Genomic DNA, 25,143 nt, shown 5'->3' on the forward strand with positions numbered 1-25,143 from the left:
GGGGTAGAAGGCGGAGAAGCAGGCAGAACTCGCAGTGCACAGGAGGCAAAAAGCAGACAAATGTATCTAGAGTGAGCCATCCACCATGCATGGTCACTAGAGTTGAGCGAACACCTGGATGTTCGGGTTCGAGAAGTTCGGCCGAACATCCCGGAAATGTTCGGGTTCGGGATCCGAACCCGATCCGAACTTCGTCCCGAACCCGAACCCCATTGAAGTCAATGGGGACCCGAACTTTTCGGCACTAAAACGGCTGTAAAACAGCCCAGGAAAGGGCTAGAGGGCTGCAAAAGGCAGCAACATGTAGGTAAATCCCCTGCAAACAAATGTGGATAGGGAAATTAATAAAATAAAAATTAAATAAATAAAAATTAACCAAAATCAATTGGAGAGAGGTTCCATAGCAGAGAATCTGGCTTCCCGTCACCCACCACTGGAACAGTCCATTCTCAGATATTTAGGCCCCGGCACCCAGGCAGAGGAGAGAGGTCCCGTAACAGACAATCTGGCTTCATGTCAGCAGAGAATCAGTCTTCATGTCATAGCAGAGAATCAGGCTTCACGTCACCCACCACTGTAATAGTCCATTTTCATAAATTTAGGCCCAGCACCCAGGCAGAGGAGAGAGGTCCCGTAACAGACAATCTGGCTTCATGTCAGCAGAGAATCAGTCTTCATATCATAGCAGAGAATCTGGCTTCCCGTTACCCACCACTGGAACAGTCCATTCTCAGATATTTAGGCCCCGGCACCCAGGCAGAGGAGAGAGGTCCCGTAACAGACAATCTGGCTTCATGTCAGCAGAGAATCAGTCTTCATATCATAGCAGAGAATCAGGCTTCACGTCAGCCACCACTGCAACAGTCCATTGTCATAAATTCAGGCCCAGCACCCAGGCAGAGGAGAGAGGTCCCGTAACAGACAATCTGGCTTCATGTCAGCAGAGAATCAGTCTGCATGTCATAGCAGAGAATGAGGCTTCACGTCACCCACCACTGCAACAGTCCATTTTCATAAATTTAGGCCCAGCACCCAGGCAGAGGAGAGAGGTCCCGTAACAGAGGATCTGGCTTCATGTCACCAGAGAATCAGTCTGCATGTCATAGCAGAGAATCAGGCTTCACGTCACCCACCACTGCAACAGTCCATTTTCATAAATTTAGGCCCAGCACCCAGGCAGAGGAGAGAGGTCCCGTAACAGAGGATCTGGCTTCATGTCACCAGAGAATCAGTCTGCATGTCATAGCAGAGAATCAGGCTTCACGTCAGCCACCACTGCAACAATCCATTGGCATATATTTAGGCCTAGCACACAGGCAGAGGAGAGAGGTCCCGTAACAGACAATCTGGCTTCATGTCAGCAGAGAATCAGTCTTCATATCATAGCAGAGAATCAGGCTTCACGTCAGCCACCAATGCAACAGTCCATTGTCAGATATTTAGGCCCAGCACCCAGGCAGAGGAGAGAGGTCCCGTAACAGAGGATCTGGCTTCATGTCAGCAGAGAATCAGTCTTCATGTCATAGCAGAGAATCAGGCTTCACGTCACCCACCACTGTAAGAGTCCATTTTCATAAATTTAGGCCCAGCACCCAGGCAGAGGAGAGAGGTCCCGTAACAGACGATCTGGCTTCATGTCAGCAGAGAATCAGTCTGCATGTCATAGCAGAGAATGAGGCTTCACGTCACCCACCACTGCAACAGTCCATTTTCATAAATTTAGGCCCAGCACCCAGGCAGAGGAGAGAGGTCCCGTAACAGAGGATCTGGCTTCATGTCACCAGAGAATCAGTCTGCATGTCATAGCAGAGAATCAGGCTTCACGTCACCCACCACTGCAACAGTCCATTGTCATAAATTCAGGCCCAGCACCCAGGCAGAGGAGAGAGGTCCCGTAACAGACAATCTGGCTTCATGTCACCAGAGAATCAGTCTGCATGTCATAGCAGAGAATGAGGCTTCACGTCAGCCACCACTGCAACAATCCATTGGCATATATTTAGGCCTAGCACACAGGCAGAGGAGAGGTTCATTCAACTTTGGGTAGCCTTGCAATATAATGGTAAAATGAAAATAAAAATAGGATTGAATGAGGAAGTGCCCTGGAGTCCAATAATATATGGTTATGGGGAGGTAGTTAATGTCTAATCTGGACAAGGGACGGACAGGTCCTGTGGGATCCATGCCTGGTTCATTTTTATGAACGTCAGCTTGTCCACATTGGCTGTAGACAGGCGGCTGCGTTTGTCTGTAATGACGCCCCCTGCCGTGCTGAATACACGTTCAGACAAAACGCTGGCTGCCGGGCAGGCCAGCACCTCCAAGGCATAAAAGGCTAGCTCTGGCCACGTGGACAATTTAGAGACCCAGAAGTTGAATGGGGCCGAACCATCAGTCAGTACGTGGAGGGGTGTGCACACGTACTGTTCCACCATGTTAGTGAAATGTTGCCTCCTGCTAACACGTTGCGTATCAGGTGGTGGTGCAGTTAGCTGTGGCGTGTTGACAAAAGTTTTCCACATCTCTGCCATGCTAACCCTGCCCTCAGAGGAGCTGGCCGTGACACAGCTGCCTTGGCGACCTCTTGCTCCTCCTCTGCCTTGGCCTTGGGCTTCCACTTGTTCCCCTGTGACATTTGGGAATGCTCTCAGTAGCGCGTCTACCAACGTGCGCTTGTACTCGCGCATCTTCCTATCACGCTCCAGTGCAGGAAGTAAGGTGGGCACATTGTCTTTGTAGCGTGGATCCAGCAGGGTGGCAACCCAGTAGTCCGCACAGGTTAAAATGTGGGCAACTCTGCTGTCGTTGCGCAGGCACTGCAGCATGTAGTCGCTCATGTGTGCCAGGCTGCCCAGGGGTAAGGACAAGCTGTCCTCTGTGGGAGGCGTATCGTCATCGTCCTGCCTTTCCCCCCAGCCACGCACCAGTGATGGACCCGAGCTGCGTTGGGTGCCACCCCGCTGTGACCATGCTTCATCCTCATCCTCCTCCACCTCCTCCTCATCCTCGTCCTCCTCGTCCTCCAGTAGTGGGCCCTGGCTGGCCACATTTGTACCTGGCCTCTGCTGTTGCCAAAAACCTCCCTCTGAGTCACTTCGAAGAGACTGGCCTGAAAGTGCTAAAAATGACCCCTCTTCCTCCTCCTCCTCCTCCTCCTCCTGGGCCACCTCCTCTTCCATCATCGCCCTAAGTGTTTTCTCAAGGAGACATAGAAGTGGTATTGTAACGCTGATAACGGTGTCATCGCCACTGGCCATGTTGGTGGAGTACTCGAAACAGCGCAACAGGGCACACAGGTCTCGCATGGAGGCCCAGTCATTGGTGGTGAAGTGGTGCTGTTCTGTAGTGCGACTGACCCGTGCGTGCTGCAGCTGAAACTCCACTATGGCCTGCTGCTGCTCGCACAGTCTGTCCAGCATGTGCAAGGTGGAGTTCCACCTGGTGGGCACGTCGCATATGAGGCGGTGAGCGGGAAGGCCGAAGTTACGCTGTAGCGCAGACAGGCGAGCAGCGGCAGGATGTGAACGCCGGAAGCGCGAACAGACGGCCCGCACTTTATGCAGCAGCTCTGACATGTCGGGGTAGTTGTGAATGAACTTCTGCACCACCAAATTCAGCACATGCGCCAAGCAAGGGATGTGCGTCAAATTGGCTAGTCCCAGAGCTGCAACGAGATTTCGCCCATTATCACACACCACCAGGCCGGGCTTGAGGCTCACCGGCAGCAACCACTCGTCGGTCTGTTGTTCAATACCCCGCCACAACTCCTGTGCGGTGTGGGGCCTGTCCCCCAAACATATGAGTTTCAGAATGGCCTGCTGACGTTTACCCCGGGCTGTGCTGAAGTTGGTGGTGAAGGTGTGTGGCTGACTGGATGAGCAGGTGGAAGAAGAGGAGGAGGAAGCCGAGAAGGAGGAGGTGGCAACAGGAGGCAAAGAATGTTGCCCTGCGATCCTTGGCGGCGGAAGGACGTGCGCCAAACAGCTCTCCGCCTGGGGCCCAGCTGCCACTACATTTACCCAGTGTGCAGTTAGGGAGATATAGCGTCCCTGGCCGTGCTTACTGGTCCACGTATCTGTGGTTAGGTGGACCTTGCTACAGATGGCGTTGCGCAGTGCACACTTGATTTTATCGGATACTTGGTTGTGCAGGGAAGGCACGGCTCTCTTGGAGAAGTAGTGCCGGCTGGGAACAACATACTGTGGGACAGCAAGCGACATGAGCTGTTTGAAGCTGTCTGTGTCCACCAGCCTAAATGACAGTAGTTTAGAAATGCTGGCATTCAGGGCCAGGGATCGAGGGTGGCTAGGTGGGAATTTACGCTTTCTATCAAATGTTTGTGAGATGGAGAGCTGAACGCTGGCGTGTGACATGGTTGAGACGCTTGGTGACGGAGGTGGTGGTGGTGGTGTTGGTGGTACATCCCCTGTTTGCTGGGCGGCAGGTGCCAACGTTCCTCCAGAGGCGGAGGAAGAGGCCGAGGCGGCAGCAGCAGAATAGGCCGAGGCGGCAGCAGCAGAAGAGGTAGCAGGGGGAGCCTGAGTGACTTCCTTGGTTTTAAGGTGTTTACTCCACTGCAGTTCATGCTTTGCATGCAGGTGCCTGGTCATGCAGGTTGTGCTCAGGTTCAGAACGTTAATGCCTCGCTTCAGGCTCTGATGGCACAGCGTGCAAACCACTCGGGTCTTGTCGTCAGCACATTGTTTGAAGAAGTGCCATGCCAGGGAACTCCTTGAAGCTGCCTTTGGGGTGCTCGGTCCCAGATGGCGGCGGTCAGTAGCAGGCGGAGTCTCTTGGCGGCGGGTGTTCTGCTTTTGCCCACTGCTCCCTCTTTTGCTACGCTGTTGGCTCGGTCTCACCACTGCCTCTTCCTCCGAACTGTGAAAGTCAGTGGCACGACCTTCATTCCATGTGGGGTCTAGGACCTCATCGTCCCCTGCATCGTCTTCCACCCAGTCTTGATCCCTGACCTCCTGTTCAGTCTGCACACTGCAGAAAGACGCAGCAGTTGGCACCTGTGTTTCGTCATCATCAGAGACATGCTGAGGTGGTATTCCCATGTCCTCATCATCAGGAAACATAAGTGGTTGTGCGTCAGTGCATTCTATGTCTTTCACCGCTGGGGAAGGGCTAGGTGGATGCCCTTGGGAAACCCTGCCAGCGGAGTCTTCAAACAGCATAAGAGACTGCTGCATAACTTGAGGCTGAGACAGTTTCCCTGGTATGCATGGGGGTGATGTGACAGACTGATGGGGTTGGTTTTCAGGCGCCATCTGTGCGCTTTCTGCAGAAGACTGGGTGGGAGATAATGTGAACGTGCTGGATCCACTGTCGGCCACCCAATTGACTAATGCCTGTACCTGCTCAGGCCTTACCATCCTTAGAACGGCATTGGGCCCCACCATATATCGCTGTAAATTCTGGCGGCTACTGGGACCTGAGGTAGTTGGTACACTAGGACGTGTGGATGTGGCAGAACGGCCACGTCCTCTCCCAGCACCAGAGGGTCCACTAACACCACCACGACCATGTCCACGTCCGCGTCCCTTACTAGATGTTTTTCTCATTGTTATGGTTCACCACAACAACAAATATATTATTTGGCCCAATGTATTGTATTCAAATTCAGCGGGATATAAATTTGAGGCCTAGTATTTAGGCGCTGGGTGACCGGTATGAATTTAGTGACAGAATTAGACTTGGAAATGCACAGAAGCGTGTGTGTGAAGTTATTCTGAATGACCCTATGTGCACCTTGAATATTATATACCCTTTTTGGGATAGATTTCAAATAGCTCTGATATAGCAGGAACCACTAAATTATGAAATTGCTAAATTGGGAATTGTATTTCAACCCAGAACAAAAAATGTGCTTTGACGGACACTAAATATCTTGCCCAGCAACAACAGTACAGCGGTAACGAGAGATTTAGCAGGATATAAATTTGAGGCCTAGTATTTAGGCGCTGGGTGACAGGTATGGGTTTAGTGACAGAATTAGACTTGGAAATACACAGTAGCGGGTGTGTGTGAAGTTATTCTGAATGACCCAATGTGCACCTTGAATATTATATACCCTTTTAGGGATAGATTTCAAATAGCTCTGATATAGCAGAAACCACTAAATTATGAAATTGCTAAATTGGGAATTGTATTTCAACCCAGAACAAAAAATGTGCTTTGACGGACACTAAATATCTTGCCCAGCAACAACAGTACAGCGGTAACGAGAGATTTAGCAGGATATAAATTTGAGGCCTAGTATTTAGGCGCTGGGTGACAGGTATGGGTTTAGTGACAGAATTAGACTTGGAAATACACAGTAGCGGGTGTGTGTGAAGTTATTCTGAATGACCCAATGTGCACCTTGAATATTATATACCCTTTTAGGGATAGATTTCAAATAGCTCTGATATAGCAGAAACCACTAAATTATGAAATTGCTAAATTGGGAATTGTATTTCAACCCAGAACAAAAAATGTGCTTTGACGGACACTAAATATCTTGCCCAGCAACAACAGTACAGCGGTAATGAGAGATTTAGCAGGATATAAATTTGAGGCCTAGTATTTAGGCGCTGGGTGACAGGTATGGGTTTAGTGACAGAATTAGACTTGGAAATACACAGTAGCGGGTGTGTGTGAAGTTATTCTGAATGACCCAATGTGCACCTTGAATATTATATACCCTTTTAGGGATAGATTTCAAATAGCTCTGATATAGCAGAAACCACTAAATTATGAAATTGCTAAATTGGGAATTGTATTTCAACCCAGAACAAAAAATGTGCTTTGACGGACACTAAATATCTTGCCCAGCAACAACAGTACAGCGGTAACGAGAGATTTAGCAGGATATAAATTTGAGGCCTAGTATTTAGGCGCTGGGTGACAGGTATGGGTTTAGTGACAGAATTAGACTTGGAAATACACAGTAGCGGGTGTGTGTGAAGTTATTCTGAATGACCCAATGTGCACCTTGAATATTATATACCCTTTTAGGGATAGATTTCAAATAGCTCTGATATAGCAGAAACCACTAAATTATGAAATTGCTAAATTGGGAATTGTACTTCAACCCAGAACAAAAAATGTGCTTTGACGGACACTAAATATCTTTCCAAGCAACAACAGTACAGCGGTAACGAGAGATTTAGCAGGATATAAATTTGAGGCCTAGTATTTAGGCGCTGGGTGACAGGTATGGGTTTAGTGACAGAATTAGACTTGGAAATACACAGTAGCGGGTGTGTGTGAAGTTATTCTGAATGACCCAATGTGCACCTTGAATATTATATACCCTTTTAGGGATAGATTTCAAATAGCTCTGATATAGCAGAAACCACTAAATTATGAAATTGCTAAATTGGGAATTGTACTTCAACCCAGAACAAAAAATGTGCTTTGACGGACACTAAATAACTTTCCCAGCTACAACAGGACAGCGGTAACGAGAGATTTAGCGGGATATAAATTTGAGGCCTAGTATTTAGGCGCTGGGTGACAGGTATGGGTTTAGTGACAGAATTAGACTTGGAAATACACAGTAGCGGGTGTGTGTGAAGTTATTCTGAATGACCCTATGTGCACCTTCAATATGATCTACCCTTTTAGGGATAGATTTCAAATAGCTCTGATATAGCAGAAACCACTAAATTATGAAATTGCTAAATTGGGAATTGTATTTCAACCCAGAACAAAAAATGTGCTTTGACGGACACTAAATAACTTTCCCAGCTACAACAGGACAGCGGTAACGAGAGATTTAGCAGGATATAAATTTGAGGCCTAGTATTTAGGCGCTGGGTGACAGGTATGGGTTTAGTGACAGAATTAGACTTGAAAATACACAGTAGCGGGTGTGTGTGAAGTTATTCTGAATGACCCAATGTGCACCTTGAATATTATATACCCTTTTAGGGATAGATTTCAAATAGCTCTGATATAGCAGAAACCACTAAATTATGAAATTGCTAAATTGGGAATTGTACTTCAACCCAGAACAAAAAATGTGCTTTGACGGACACTAAATAACTTTCCCAGCTACAACAGGACAGCGGTAACGAGAGATTTAGCAGGATATAAATTTGAGGCCTAGTATTTAGGCGCTGGGTGACAGGTATGGGTTTAGTGACAGAATTAGACTTGAAAATACACAGTAGCGGGTGTGTGTGAAGTTATTCTGAATGACCCAATGTGCACCTTGAATATTATATACCCTTTTAGGGATAGATTTCAAATAGCTCTGATATAGCAGAAACCACTAAATTATGAAATTGCTAAATTGGGAATTGTACTTCAACCCAGAACAAAAAATGTGCTTTGACGGACACTAAATAACTTTCCCAGCTACAACAGGACAGCGGTAACGAGAGATTTAGCGGGATATAAATTTGAGGCCTAGTATTTAGGCGCTGGGTGACCGGTATGGATTTAGTGACAGAATTAGACTGGGATATGGCCAAAAAATAACCACACTATTGCTGGTTAAATGCACTTGGTGACGGGCGCAGCTTGCCCCTGATGTAGTATATGGCCAAAAAATGAACAGACTATTGCTGGTTAAATGCACTTGGTGTCACAGCTTGACCAACCACACTACTGAGGGTTAAATGCACTTGGTGACGGGCGCAGCTTGCCCCTGATGTAGTATATGGCCAAAAAATAAACAGACTATTGCTGGTTAAATGCACTTGGTGTGACAGCTTCACCCTGATGTAGGCTTTAGCCAGAAAACAACCACACCATTGAGGGTTAAATGCACTTGGTGACAGGCGCAGCTTGCCCCTGATTTTGTATATGGCCAAAAAATGAACAGACTATTGCTGGTTAAATGCACTTGGTGTGACAGCTTCACCCTGATGTAGGCTTTAGCCAAAAAACAACCACACCATTGAGGGTTAAATGCACTTGGTGACAGGCGCAGCTTGCCCCTGATTTTGTATATGGCCAAAAAATGAACAGACTATTGCTGGTTAAATGCACTTGGTGTGACAGCTTCACCCTGATGTAGGCTTTAGCCAAAAAACAACCACACCATTGAGGGTTAAATGCACTTGGTGACAGGCGCAGCTTGCCCCTGATTTTGTATATGGCCAAAAAATGAACAGACTATTGCTGGTTAAATGCACTTGGTGTGACAGCTTCACCCTGATGTAGGCTTTAGCCAAAAAACAACCACACCATTGAGGGTTAAATGCACTTGGTGACAGGCGCAGCTTGCCCCTGATTTTGTATATGGCCAAAAAATGAACAGACTATTGCTGGTTAAATGCACTTGGTGTGACAGCTTCACCCTGATGTAGGCTTTAGCCAAAAAACAACCACACCATTGAGGGTTAAATGCACTTGGTCGCAGCTTGTGCTGGCGCACCACAAGACACAAAATGGCCGCCGATCACCCCAGAAAAATGTGACTGACAAACGGTCTGGGCAGCCTAAAAACAGTGAGCAATTGAGGATCAGCAGCTCAATGATCCACAGCTGCAGATCGATCAGTTAATCAAGTCCTTTGGAGGAGTTAATCTGCCTAATCTCGCCCTACTGTCGCAGCCGCAACCTCTCCCTACGCTAATCAGAGCAGAGTGACGGGCGGCGCTATGTGACTCCAGCTTAAATAGAGGCTGGGTCACATGGTGCTCTGGCCAATCACAGCCATGCCAATAGTAGGCATGGCTGTGATGGCCTCTTGGGGCAAGTAGTATGACGCTTGTTGATTGGCTGCTTTGCAGCCTTTCAAAAAGCGCCAAGAAAGCGTCACAAAAGCGCCAAGAAAGCGACGAACACCGAACCCGAACCCGGACTTTTACGAAAATGTCCGGGTTCGGGTCCGTGTCACGGACACCCCAAAATTCGGTACGAACCCGAACTATACAGTTCGAGTTCGCTCATCCCTAATGGTCACATCTGGCGCTCCCAGGATGCCAGCACATGGCTCCGCAGTGTGGGCTTTTTTTAACGTGTCAGCTGCTGACAATAGTGTTGCCATCTGGAGCCTGTGCTGTCAACGCATAAGTCGCGGTAAGCCCAACACTCACCTAGGGACGACCGCCTTAAGAAGGCACCTGGCCTCCCATCAACGAGCCCAGTGAGAGCAACGCCATCAGAACCCACAAAGCCACACTCCCGGTGTTCTACGTCCTGCCTCTTTTCCTTCTCCTCTCTCCTCCTATTTGTCCTCACCTCCACCTTCCACCGTGCCGTCGTCGCGTCTTCGCGTTCACCTGGCACAAAGCAAGCTACCGTGACCCAAATTTTCGAGCGTAAAAAAATGATGACGCCGGATAATCCTCTTGCCCAACAGTTGACTGCTGGCTTGTCGGAACTGCTAGCCCGCCAACTACTGCCATATAAATTGGTGGACTCGGAGGCCTTTAGAAAATTTGTGGCCATTGGCACACCGCAATGGAAGGTCTCCAGAAGGAAATATTTTTCCCAGAAGGGCATCCCAGAGCTATATGGCCACGTTCAGCGGCAAGTAAATGTATCTCTGGCACATAGCGTCGGTGCCAAGATACATCTGACCACAGACACGTGGTCTAGCAAACATGAGCAGGGAAGGTACATAACTTTTACTGCCCACTGGGTGAACCTGCTGACGGCTGTCAAGCATGTAACCTGTGGCACCCGTGTGGATTTGGTGTTACCGCCATGAATTGCATGCAGGCCTGCCTCTTCTCCTCCTCCTACTCCATCCGCCGTCTCCTCCTTTTCCACTGCTACCACCTCTTCTGCTGCACCCCAAGCTCCCCAGAACCTATTCGATGTGCCAGGTGAGACGTTGCCATCCTGTGCTGCGGCTGCTGTGCCTGGAAGTCAAGAGCCACAGCGGTCCTGCACTGCTTTCAGCTCTGTGGTCAGTCGCAGCCAGGGCACAATCAGTGACATTGTACCTTACGCCTTCTTTCTGGAGCGTGCATTGCATCGTGTCATTGATCAAGCCGTCGAGGAGCAGAAGCTGGAAGATGAGGAAGTCGCAATGCTGAATGAATTCCCGGGGGGGGAGGGGGGGGTACTCCATCTGAGACAAGTCAGCAGGAGTCTGAAGAGGAGTCAGAGGAGGATGGTGGCTGGGGGGAGGAGGAGGAGAAGCAACAAGAGCGGGCTTTGAGGGGGACTTTAAACTTTTCGGGGATCCCTATTGTTGTCTGAGGTACGGGTACCAATCCTACCACGCCTGCAAGAAGAGGGCAGTTTGAAGATGTGTTGGTCACTTCGGATATGAGATTATTCTTGCAGCTAACCCATCGAGAGCCACCCTCTGGATCCAACCTCAGGGAACGCCTAGACCGTCATGTGTCCGACTACATCGGGTTAACGGCCAATGTGGACGCTCTGAGAAGCGAGGAACCCCTGGACTACTGGGTGTGCAGGCTTGACCTGTGGCCAAACCTGCCACAATTTGCCATGTAACTCTTGGCTTGCCCCTTGTCCTGTCTGAAAGGACGTTCAGCGCTGCAGGTAGGATCGTAACGGATAAGCGCACTCGCCTAGCTCATGACAGTGTGGACTACCTCACATTTTTAAAAATGAATGAGGCATGGATCTCGGAGGAATTCAACACCTGTGATGACCACGTGTAATTGAATTTCCTCATGCCAGCCCAAACATATCGGCCACCACCCAGAACAAAGAATGGTCCTTGTCTTATGTATATACAACGGCATAAAAGGCCTTTTCTGTCAGGTGAATGCCTAACTTTTGGGGCCTCTACTCCAGTGGCCTACAGTAAAAATTTTATCCAGTGAGCTCCTAATGTATCTCTAGTAGGGATGAGCGAACTCGAACTGTATAGTTCGGGTTCGTACCGAATTTTAGGGTGTCCGTGACACGGACCCGAACCCGGACATTTTCGTAAAAGTCCGGGTTCGGGTTCGGTGTTCGTCGCTTTCTTCGCGCTTTTGTGACGCTTTCTTGGCGCTTTTTGAAAGGCTGCTAAGCAGCCAATCAACAAGCGTCATACTACTTGCCCCAAGAGGCCATCACAGCCATGCCTACTATTGGCATGGCTGTGATTGGCCAGAGCACCATGTGACCCAGCCTCTATTTAAGCTGGAGTCACATAGCGCCGCCCGTCACTCTGCTCTGATTAGCGTAGGGAGAGGTTGCGGCTGCGACAGTAGGGCGAGATTAGGCAGATTAACTCCTCCAAAGGACTTGATTAACTGATCGATCTGCAGCTGTGGATCATTGAGCTGCTGATCCTCAATTGCTCACTGTTTTTAGGCTGCCCAGACCGTTTGTCAGTCACATTTTTCTGGGGTGATCGGCGGCCATTTTGTGTCTTGTGGTGCGCCAGCACAAGCTGCGACCAAGTGCATTTAACCCTCAATGGTGTGGTTGTTTTTTGGCTAAAGCCTACATCAGGGTGAAGCTGTCACACCAAGTGCATTTAACCCTCAGTAGTGTGGTTGGTCAAGCTATCACACCAAGTGCATTTAACCAGCAATAGTCTGTTCATTTTTTGGCCATATACTAAATCAGGGGCAAGCTGCGCCCGTCACCAAGTGCATTTAACCCTCAGTAGTGTGGTTGGTCAAGCTGTGACACCAAGTGCATTTAACCAGCAATAGTCTGTTCATTTTTTGGCCATATACTACATCAGGGGCAAGTTGCGCCCATCACCAAGTGCATTTAACCAGCAATAGTGTGGTTATTTTTTGGCCATATCCCAGTCTAATTCTGTCACTAAATCCATACCGGTCACCCAGCGCCTAAATACTAGGCCTCAAATTTATATCCCGCTAAATCTCTCGTTACCGCTGTCCTGTTGTGGCTGGGAAAGTTATTTAGTGTCCGTCAAAGCACATTTTTTGTTCTGGGTTGAAATACAATTCCCAATTTAGCAATTTAAAAATTTAGTGGTTTCTGCTGTATCAGATCTATTTGAAATCTATCCCTAAAAGGGTATATAATATTCAAGGTGCACATAGGGTCATTCAGAATAACTTCACACACCCGCTACTGTGCATTTCCAAGTCTAATTCTGTCACTAAACCCATACCTGTCACCCAGCGCCTAAATACTAGGCCTCAAATTTATATCCAGCTAAATCTGTCCTTAGTGCTGTAGCTGGGCGAGTTATTTAGTGTCCGTTCAAGCACATTTCTTGTTCTGGGTTGAAATACAATTCCCAATTTAGCAATTTCATAACTTAGTGGTTTCTGCTATATCAGAGCTATTTGAAATCTATCCCTAAAAGGGTATATAATATTCAAGGTGCACATTGGGTCATTCAGAATAACTTCACACACACCCGCTACTGTGTATTTCCAAGTCTAATTCTGTCACTAAACCCATACCTGTCACCCAGCGCCTAAATACTAGGCCTCAAATTTATATCCTGCTAAATCTCTCGTTAGTGCTGTAGCTGGGCGAGTTATTTAGTGTCCGTTCAAGCACATTTCTTGTTCTGGGTTGAAATACAATTCCCAATTTAGCAATTTCATAATTTAGTGGTTTCTGCTATATCAGAGCTATTTGAAATCTATCCCTAAAAGGGTAGATCATATTGAAGGTGCACATAGGGACATTCAGAATAACTTCACACACACCCGCTACTGTGTATTTCCAAGTCTAATTCTGTCACTAAACCCATACCTGTCACCCAGCACCTAAATACTAGGCCTCAAATTTATATCCAGCTAAATCTGTCCTTAGTGCTGTAGCTGGGCGAGTTATTTAGTGTCCATTCAAGCACATTTCTTGTTCTGGGTTGAAATACAATTCCCAATTTAGCAATTTCATAATTTAGTGGTTTCTGCTATATCAGAGCTATTTGAAATCTATCCCTAAAAGGGTATATAATATTCAAGGTGCACATTGGGTCATTCAGAATAACTTCACACACACCCGCTACTGTGTATTTCCAAGTCTAATTCTGTCACTAAACCCATACCTGTCACCCAGCGCCTAAATACTAGGCCTCAAATTTATATCCTGCTAAATCTCTCGTTAACGCTGTCCTGTTGTGGCTGGGAAAGTTATTTAGTGTCCGTCAAAGCACATTTTTTGTTCTGGGTTGAAATACAATTCCCAATTTAGCAATTTCATAATTTAGTGGTTTCTGCTATATCAGAGCTATTTGAAATCTATCCCTAAAAGGGTATATAATATTCAAGGTGCACATTGGGTCATTCAGAATAACTTCACACACACCCGCTACTGTGTATTTCTAAGTCTAATTCTGTCACTAAACCCATACCTGTCACCCAGCGCCTAAATACTAGGCCTCAAATTTATATCCTGCTAAATCTCTCGTTAGTGCTGTAGCTGGGCGAGTTATTTAGTGTCCGTTCAAGCACATTTCTTGTTCTGGGTTGAAATACAATTCCCAATTTAGCAATTTCATAATTTAGTGGTTTCTGCTATATCAGAGCTATTTGAAATCTATCCCTAAAAGGGTATATAATATTCAAGGTGCACATTGGGTCATTCAGAATAACTTCACACACACCCGCTACTGTGTATTTCTAAGTCTAATTCTGTCACTAAACCCATACCTGTCACCCAGCGCCTAAATACTAGGCCTCAAATTTATATCCTGCTAAATCTCTCGTTAACGCTGTCCTGTTGTGGCTGGGAAAGTTATTTAGTGTCCGTCAAAGCACATTTTTTGTTCTGGGTTGAAATACAATTCCCAATTTAGCAATTTCATAATTTAGTGGTTTCTGCTATATCAGAGCTATTTGAAATCTATCCCTAAAAGGGTATATAATATTCAAGGTGCACATTGGGTCATTCAGAATAACTTCACACACACCCGCTACTGTGTATTTCTAAGTCTAATTCTGTCACTAAACCCATACCTGTCACCCAGCGCCTAAATACTAGGCCTCAAATTTATATCCTGCTAAATCTCTCGTTAGTGCTGTAGCTGGGCGAGTTATTTAGTGTCCGTTCAAGCACATTTCTTGTTCTGGGTTGAAATACAATTCCCAATTTAGCAATTTCATAATTTAGTGGTTTCTGCTATATCAGAGCTATTTGAAATCTATCCCTAAAAGGGTATATAATATTCAAGGTGCACATTGGGTCATTCAGAATAACTTCACACACACCCGCTACTGTGTATTTCCAAGTCTAATTCTGTCACTAAACCCATACCTGTCACCCAGCGCCTAAATACTAGGCCTCAAATTTATATCCTGCTAAATCTCTCGTTAACGCTGTCCTGTTGTGGCTGGGAAAGTTATTTAGTGTCCGTCAAAGCACATTTTTTGTTCTGGGTTGAAATACAATTCCCAATTTAGCAATTTCATAATTTAGTGGTTTCTGCTATATCAGAGCTATTTGAAATCTATCCCTAAAAGGGTATATAATATTCAAGGTGCACATTGGGTCATTCAGAATAACTTCACACACACCCGCTACTGTGTATTTCTAAGTCTAATTCTGTCACTAAACCCATACCTGTCACCCAGCGCCTAAATACTAGGCCTCAAATTTATATCCTGCTAAATCTCTCGTTAGTGCTGTAGCTGGGCGAGTTATTTAGTGTCCGTTCAAGCACATTTCTTGTTCTGGGTTGAAATACAATTCCCAATTTAGCAATTTCATAATTTAGTGGTTTCTGCTATATCAGAGCTATTTGAAATCTATCCCTAAAAGGGTATATAATATTCAAGGTGCACATTGGGTCATTCAGAATAACTTCACACACACCCGCTACTGTGTATTTCCAAGTCTAATTCTGTCACTAAACCCATACCTGTCACCCAGCGCCTAAATACTAGGCCTCAAATTTATATCCTGCTAAATCTCTCGTTAACGCTGTCCTGTTGTGGCTGGGAAAGTTATTTAGTGTCCGTCAAAGCACATTTTTTGTTCTGGGTTGAAATACAATTCCCAATTTAGCAATTTCATAATTTAGTGGTTTCTGCTATATCAGAGCTATTTGAAATCTATCCCTAAAAGGGTATATAATATTCAAGGTGCACATTGGGTCATTCAGAAAAACTTCACACACACCCGCTACTGTGTATTTCTAAGTCTAATTCTGTCACTAAACCCATACCTGTCACCCAGCGCCTAAATACTAGGCCTCAAATTTATATCCTGCTAAATCTCTCGTTAGTGCTGTAGCTGGGCGAGTTATTTAGTGTCCGTTCAAGCACATTTCTTGTTCTGGGTTGAAATACAATTCCCAATTTAGCAATTTCATAATTTAGTGGTTTCTGCTATATCAGAGCTATTTGAAATCTATCCCTAAAAGGGTATATAATATTCAAGGTGCACATTGGGTCATTCAGAATAACTTCACACACACCCGCTACTGTGTATTTCCAAGTCTAATTCTGTCACTAAACCCATACCTGTCACCCAGCGCCTAAATACTAGGCCTCAAATTTATATCCTGCTAAATCTCTCGTTAGTGCTGTAGCTGGGCGAGTTATTTAGTGTCCGTTCAAGCACATTTCTTGTTCTGGGTTGAAATACAATTCCCAATTTAGCAATTTCATAATTTAGTGGTTTCTGCTATATCAGAGCTATTTGAAATCTATCCCTAAAAGGGTATATAATATTCAAGGTGCACATTGGGTCATTCAGAATAACTTCACACACACACGCTTCTGTGCATTTCCAAGTCTAATTCTGTCACTAAATCCATACCGGTCACCCAGCGCCTAAATACTAGGCCTCAAATTTATATCCCGCTGAATTTGAATACAATACATTGGGCCAAATAATATATTTGTTGTTGTGGTGAACCATAACAATGAGAAAAACATCTAGTAAGGGACGCGGACGTGGACATGGTCGTGGTGGTGTTAGTGGACCCTCTGGTGCTGGGAGAGGACGTGGCCGTTCTGCCACATCCACACGTCCTAGTGTACCAACTACCTCAGGTCCCAGTAGCCGCCAGAATTTACAGCGATATATGGTGGGGCCCAATGCCGTTCTAAGGATGGTAAGGCCTGAGCAGGTACAGGCATTAGTCAATTGGGTGGCCGACAGTGGATCCAGCACGTTCACATTATCTCCCACCCAGTCTTCTGCAGAAAGCGCACAGATGGCGCCTGAAAACCAACCCCATCAGTCTGTCACATCACCCCCATGCATACCAGGGAAACTGTCTCAGCCTCAAGTTATGCAGCAGTCTCTTATGCTGTTTGAAGACTCCGCTGGCAGGGTTTCCCAAGGGCATCCACCTAGCCCTTCCCCAGCGGTGAAAGACATAGAATGCACTGACGCACAACCACTTATGTTTCCTGATGATGAGGACATGGGAATACCACCTCAGCATGTCTCTGATGATGACGAAACACAGGTGCCAACTGCTGCGTCTTTCTGCAGTGTGCAGACTGAACAGGAGGTCAGGGATCAAGACTGGGTGGAAGACGATGCAGGGGACGATGAGGTCCTAGACCCCACATGGAATGAAGGTCGTGCCACTGACTTTCACAGTTCGGAGGAAGAGGCAGTGGTGAGACCGAGCCAACAGCGTAGCAAAAGAGGGAGCAGTGGGCAAAAGCAGAACACCCGCCGCCAAGAGACTCCGCCTGCTACTGACCGCCGCCATCTGGGACCGAGCACCCCAAAGGCAGCTTCAAGGAGTTCCCTGGCATGGCACTTCTTCAAACAATGTGCTGACGACAAGACCCGAGTGGTTTGCACGCTGTGCCATCAGAGCCTGAAGCGAGGCATTAACGTTCTGAACCTGAGCACAACCTGCATGACCAGGCACCTGCATGCAAAGCATGAACTGCAGTGGAGTAAACACCTTAAAACCAAGGAAGTCACTCAGGCTCCCCCTGCTACCTCTTCTGCTGCTGCCGCCTCGGCCTATTCTGCTGCTGCCGCCTCGGCCTCTTCCTCCGCCTCTGGAGGAACGTTGGCACCTGCCGCCCAGCAAACAGGGGATGTACCACCAACACCACCACCACCACCTCCGTCACCAAGCGTCTCAACCATGTCACACGCCAGCGTTCAGCTCTCCATCTCACAAACATTTGATAGAAAGCGTAAATTCCCACCTAGCCACCCTCGATCCCTGGCCCTGAATGCCAGCATTTCTAAACTACTGGCCTATGAAATGCTGTCATTTAGGCTGGTGGACACAGACAGCTTCAAACAGCTCATGTCGCTTGCTGTCCCACAGTATGTTGTTCCCAGCCGGCACTACTTCTCCAAGAGAGCCGTGCCTTCCCTGCACAACCAAGTATCCCATAAAATCAAGTGTGCACTGCGCAACGCCATCTGTAGCAAGGTCCACCTAACCACAGATACGTGGACCAGTAAGCACGGCCAGGGATGCTATATCTCCCTAACTGCACACTGGGTAAATGTAGTGGCAGCTGGGCCCCAGGCGGAGAGCTGTTTGGCGCACGTCCTTCCGCCGCCAAGGATCGCAGGGCAACATTCTTTGCCTCCTGTTGCCACCTCCTCCTTCTCGGCTTCCTCCTCCTCTTCTTCCACCTGCTCATCCAGTCAGCCACACACCTTCACCACCAACTTCAGCACAGCCCGGGGTAAACGTCAGCAGGCCATTCTGAAACTCATATGTTTGGGGGACAGGCCCCACACCGCACAGGAGTTGTGGCGGGGTATTGAACAACAGACCGACGAGTGGTTGCTGCCGGTGAGCCTCAAGCCCGGCCTGGTGGTGTGTGATAATGGGCGAAATCTCGTTGCAGCTCTGGGACTAGCCAATTTGACGTACATCCCTTGCTTGGCGCATGTGCTGAATTTGGTGGTGCAGAAGTTCATTCACAACTACCCCGACATGTCAGAGCTGCTGCATAAAGTGCGGGCCGTCTGTTCGCGCTTCCGGCGTTCACATCCTGCTGCTGCTCGCCTGTCTGCCCTACAGCGTAACTTCGGCCTTCCCGCTCACCGCCTCATATGCGACGTGCCCACCAGGTGGAACTCCACCTTGCACATGCTGGACAGACTGTGCGAGCAGCAGCAGGCCATAGTGGAGTTTCAGCTGCAGCACGCACGGGTCAGTCGCACTACAGAACAGCACCACTTCACCACCAATGACTGGGCCTCCATGCGAGACCTGTGTGCCCTGTTGCGCTGTTTCGAGTACTCCACCAACATGGCCAGTGGCGATGACACCGTTATCAGCGTTACAATACCACTTCTATGTCTCCTTGAGAAAACACTTAGGGCGATGATAGAAGAGGAGGTGGCCCAGGAGGAGGAGGAGGAGGAGGAGGAAGAGGGGTCATTTTTAGCACTTTCAGGCCAGTCTCTTCGAAGTGACTCAGAGGGAGGTTTTTGGCAACAGCAGAGGCCAGGTACAAATGTGGCCAGCCAGGGCCCACTACTGGAGGACGAGGAGGACGAGGATGAGGAGGAGGTGGAGGAGGATGAGGATGAAGCATGGTCACAGCGGGGTGGCACCCAACGCAGCTCGGGTCCATCACTGGTGCGTGGCTGGGGGGAAAGGCAGGACGATGACGATACGCCTCCCACAGAGGACAGCTTGTCCTTACCCCTGGGCAGCCTGGCACACATGAGCGACTACATGCTGCAGTGCCTGCGCAACGACAGCAGAGTTGCCCACATTTTAACCTGTGCGGACTACTGGGTTGCCACCCTGCTGGATCCACGCTACAAAGACAATGTGCCCACCTTACTTCCTGCACTGGAGCGTGATAGGAAGATGCGCGAGTACAAGCGCACGTTGGTAGACGCGCTACTGAGAGCATTCCCAAATGTCACAGGGGAACAAGTGGAAGCCCAAGGCCAAGGCAGAGGAGGAGCAAGAGGTCGCCAAGGCAGCTGTGTCACGGCCAGCTCCTCTGAGGGCAGGGTTAGCATGGCAGAGATGTGGAAAACTTTTGTCAACACGCCACAGCTAACTGCACCACCACCTGATACGCAACGTGTTAGCAGGAGGCAACATTTCACTAACATGGTGGAACAGTACGTGTGCACACCCCTCCACGTACTGACTGATGGTTCGGCCCCATTCAACTTCTGGGTCTCTAAATTGTCCACGTGGCCAGAGCTAGCCTTTTATGCCTTGGAGGTGCTGGCCTGCCCGGCGGCCAGCGTTTTGTCTGAACGTGTATTCAGCACGGCAGGGGGCGTCATTACAGACAAACGCAGCCGCCTGTCTACAGCCAATGTGGACAAGCTGACGTTCATAAAAATGAACCAGGCATGGATCCCACAGGACCTGTCCGTCCCTTGTCCAGATTAGACATTAACTACCTCCCCATAACCATATATTATTGGACTCCAGGGCACTTCCTCATTCAATCCTATTTTTATTTTCATTTTACCATTATATTGCGAGGCTACCCAAAGTTGAATGAACCTCTCCTCTGCCTGTGTGCTAGGCCTAAATATATGCCAATGGACTGTTGCAGTGGTGGGTGACGTGAAGCCTCATTCTCTGCTATGACATGCAGACTGATTCTCTGCTGTCATGAAGCCAGATTGTCTGTTACGGGACCTCTCTGCTCTGCCTGTGTGCTAGGCCTAAATATATGCCAATGGACTGTTGCAGTGGTGGGTGACGTGAAGCCTCATTCTCTGCTATGACATGCAGACTGATTCTCTGCTGACATGAAGCCAGATTGTCTGTTACGGGACCTCTCTCCTCTGCCTGTGTGCTAGGCCTAAATATATGCCAATGGACTGTTGCAGTGGTGGCTGACGTGAAGCCTCATTCTCTGCTATGACATGCAGACTAATTCTCTGCTGACATGAAGCCAGATTGTCTGTTACGGGACCTCTCTCCTCTGCCTGGGTGCTGGGCCTAAATTTATGACAATGGACTGTTGCAGTGGTGGCTGACGTGAAGCCTGATTCTCTGCTATGACATGCAGACTGATTCTCTGCTGACATGAAGCCAGATCCTCTGTTACGGGACCTCTCTCCTCTGCCTGTGTGTGTGCTGGGCCTAAATATATGCCAATGGACTGTTGCAGTGGTGGCTGACGTGAAGCCTCATTCTCTGCTATGACATGCAGACTGATTCTCTGCTGACATGAAGCCAGATCGTCTGTTACGGGACCTCTCTGCTCTGCCTGTGTGCTAGGCCTAAATATATGCCAATGGACTGTTGCAGTGGTGGGTGACGTGAAGCCTCATTCTCTGCTATGACATGCAGACTGATTCTCTGCTGTCATGAAGCCAGATTGTCTGTTACGGGACCTCTCTGCTCTGCCTGTGTGCTAGGCCTAAATATATGCCAATGGACTGTTGCAGTGGTGGGTGACGTGAAGCCTCATTCTCTGCTATGACATGCAGACTGATTCTCTGCTGACATGAAGCCAGACTGTCTGTTACGGGACCTCTCTCCTCTGCCTGGGTGCTGGGCCTAAATATATGCCAATGGACTGTTGCAGTGGTGGCTGACGTGAAGCCTCATTCTCTGCTATGACATGCAGACTGATTCTCTGCTGACATGAAGCCAGATTGTCTGTTACGGGACCTCTCTCCTCTGCCTGTGTGTGTGCTGGGCCTAAATATATGCCAATGGACTGTTGCAGTGGTGGCTGACGTGAAGCCTCATTCTCTGCTATGACATGCAGACTGATTCTCTGCTGACATGAAGCCAGATTGTCTGTTACGGGACCTCTCTCCTCTGCCTGTGTGCTAGGCCTAAATATATGCCAATGGACTGTTGCAGTGGTGACTGACGTGAAGCCTCATTCTCTGCTATGACATGCAGACTAATTCTCTGCTGACATGAAGCCAGATTGTCTGTTACGGGACCTCTCTCCTCTGCCTGGGTGCTGGGCCTAAATTTATGACAATGGACTGTTGCAGTGGTGGCTGACGTGAAGCCTGATTCTCTGCTATGACATGCAGACTGATTCTCTGCTGACATGAAGCCAGATCCTCTGTTACGGGACCTCTCTCCTCTGCCTGTGTGTGTGCTGGGCCTAAATATATGCCAATGGACTGTTGCAGTGGTGGCTGACGTGAAGCCTCATTCTCTGCTATGACATGCAGACTGATTCTCTGCTGACATGAAGCCAGATTCTCTGTTACGGGACCTCTCTCCTCTGCCTGTGTGTGTGCTGGGCCTAAATATATGCCAATGGACTGTTGCAGTGGTGGCTGACGTGAAGCCTCATTCTCTGCTATGACATGCAGACTAATTCTCTGCTGACATGAAGACAGATTCTCTGTTACGGGACCTCCCTCCTCTGCCTGGGTGCTGGGCCTAAATATATGCCAATGGACTGTTGCAGTGGTGGCTGACGTGAAGCCTCATTCTCTGCTATGACATGCAGACTAATTCTCTGCTGACATGAAGACAGATTCTCTGTTACGGGACCTCTCTCCTCTGCCTGGGTGCCGGGGCCTAAATATCTGAGAATGGACTGTTCCAGTGGTGGTTTCAAAGGAAAGGACCGGCACTTCGCTGATGTAGATCACAATGTAGATTTATTCAGTCACATATTCAAAATGGCATAGTGACGCGTTTCAGCACAGATGTGCTTTCATCAGACTGCATAAAACATCTTACACTCCAGCTATTTATACATAAATGAAACACAAAGGAACTGACATCATCAAAGAAGCTCCGCCTCCCTCATTAAATAAAATTCGCATATCAAATAATCGCAATGAAAAATTCGCATTGAAAAATTCGCAATTGAAAATTCGCAACTTAAAATTCGCAATTGAAAATTGAAAATTCGCAATTGAAAATTCGCAACTAAAAATTCGCAACTGAAAATTCGCAATTGAAAATTCGCAAAAAACATATCCACTCTATACTGGCGAAGATTTTCAGTCACATAGTCCATTCTTGCAGTGATTAATCACGCTGAAGAAAAAAAGAAATATATTTATCAGATTGCATAAGGCCGAATGCCTTATAGGAAGCAGGACACATTGTACTCACGATTGAGGCCCCTGGGCTCCATTGTCTGAAGACGATGGATCCAGTAAGCCTCCCTTTTCAATAACAATTTATTTCTGTCACCCCCTCGACGGGGTAATGATACACCTTCAATAATCTGATACCTCAACTGCGAGATGTTGTGTTTTTTATCATAAAAATGAAGGGGTATTGGGAGTAATAAATTCTGTTTACGGATAGTAGATTTGTGTTTACTTAGTCTGTCCTTCATTCTCATTGAGGTTTCCCCCACATATAGTAATCCACATGGACATTTAAGAATGTAAACCACAAATCTACTATCACAAGTGAACGTGCCCCTTATTGGAATATTTTCACCTGAGTGAGGGTGGGAGAAACATGAACCCTTTATAACGCTGGAACAATTGACACAGTTTAAACAAGGAAAAGTGCCCCGTCTAGGTGTAGATAAAGTACTCTGTCCTCTTTCTATTTTATTACTTCCCACATCCGCCCGGACTATTTTATCCCTAATATTTTCTGCCCGTTTATAGCATATCATGGGTGGCCTCTGGAACTCTCCTATCCGTGGATAGGACTTAGATAATATGTGCCAATGTTGATTAACAATAGTCCTAAGGCGCTGGGACCAGGGATGGTATTTAATCACTAAGGGGATCCTTGTTTCTTTCTTAGTTCTATCTGGTGGTGTAATCTCAGCTTTATTACGCTGTATTTTCAATAGATCAGGGGGGTAGCCTCGCTCTCTAAATTTATTGGTCATATCGTCTATTCTTGTTTGACACATATCCCTATCACTAACGATCCGTCTAACCCTCTGGTATTGCCGCCCTGCTTCTTACTAGAATTGTTCCAGTGGTGGGTGACGGGAAGCCAGATTCTCTGCTATGGAACCTCTCTCCAATTGATTTTGGTTAATTTTTATTTATTTAATTTTTATTTTAATTCATTTCCCTATCCACATTTGTTTGCAGGGGATTTACCTACATGTTGCTGCCTTTTGCAGCCCTCTAGCTCTTTCCTGGGCTGTTTTACAGCCTTTTTAGTGCCGAAAAGTTCGGGTCCCCATTGACTTCAATGGGGTTCGGGTTCGGGACGAAGTTCGGATCGGGTTCGGATCCCGAACCCGAACATTTCCGGGATGTTCGGCCGAACTTCTCGAACCCGAACATCCAGGTGTTCGCTCAACTCTAAATCTCTAGACACATAATCACTAGTTCTTTTCTGTCAGGTGAAAGCATAATTTTTGGGGCCTGTACTGGCTTACAGTAAAATTTCTAGCTGATGACCGCCTATTGTACATCCAGCCACATCATCACAAGTTCTTTTCTGTCAGGCGAATGCCTAATTTTCGGGCCTGTACTGGCCTACAGTAAAATTGCTATTCACTAACCGTCTAATATACCTCCAGCCACATAATCACTTGTTCTTTTCTGTCAGGCGAATACCTAATTTTTGGGGCCTGTACTCCACTCACCTACAGTAAAATTGTTATACAGCGACCGCCTAATGTACCTCCAGCCACATAATCACTTGTTATTTTCTGTCAGGTGAATGCCTAATTTTTGGGGCCTGTACTGGCATACAGTAAAATTGTTATCCACTGCCCGTCTAATATACCTGCAGCCACATAATCACTTGTTCTTTTCTGTCAGGTCAATGCATATTTTTGGGGCCTGTACTCCACTAGCCTACAGTTAAATTTTTATTCAGTGAACACCTAATGTACCTCCAGCCACATAATCACTTGTTCTTTTCTGTCTGGTGAATGCATAATTTTTGGGGCCTGTACTCCACTGGCCTACAGTAAAATTGTTATCCACTGACCGCCTAATATACCACCAGCCACATGATCACTTGTTCTTTTCTGTCAGGTTAATGCATAATTTTTGGGGCCTGTACTCCACTGGCCTACAGTAAAATTGTTATCCACTGACCGTCTAATATACCTCCACCTCCAGCCACATAAGCACTTGTTCTTTTCTGTCTGATGAATGCCTAATTTTTGGGGCATGTACGCCCGTGGCCTAAAATAAAAAATTTCTAGGCCCCAGCAGGGCACATTTTTGAGAGTTTCCCTTTAAGACGCATAAAAATGGCCCCTGATTAAAATACATATTTTTTGTGGGAATTTTTGCCATTGATCCCCCTCTGGTATGTCACTGTCCATGTTGTGGGACTATTTGTGCACTTCTAGTAAGTATTTGGTGGCTGCAAATATGACCTGAAGGTTTTTTAGGTCCTCCTACCATTAAAGTGAATGGGGCCCGCCGTGAACGCGTGGTTCGCGGACATTTGATAGTGAATGTGCGTTCGCAAAAATGTCTCGGCCGATGTTCATCCAT

Source organism: Bufo gargarizans, chromosome 3 (assembly GCF_014858855.1).
Source record: "Bufo gargarizans isolate SCDJY-AF-19 chromosome 3, ASM1485885v1, whole genome shotgun sequence".
NCBI lineage: Eukaryota > Metazoa > Chordata > Amphibia > Anura > Bufonidae > Bufo > Bufo gargarizans.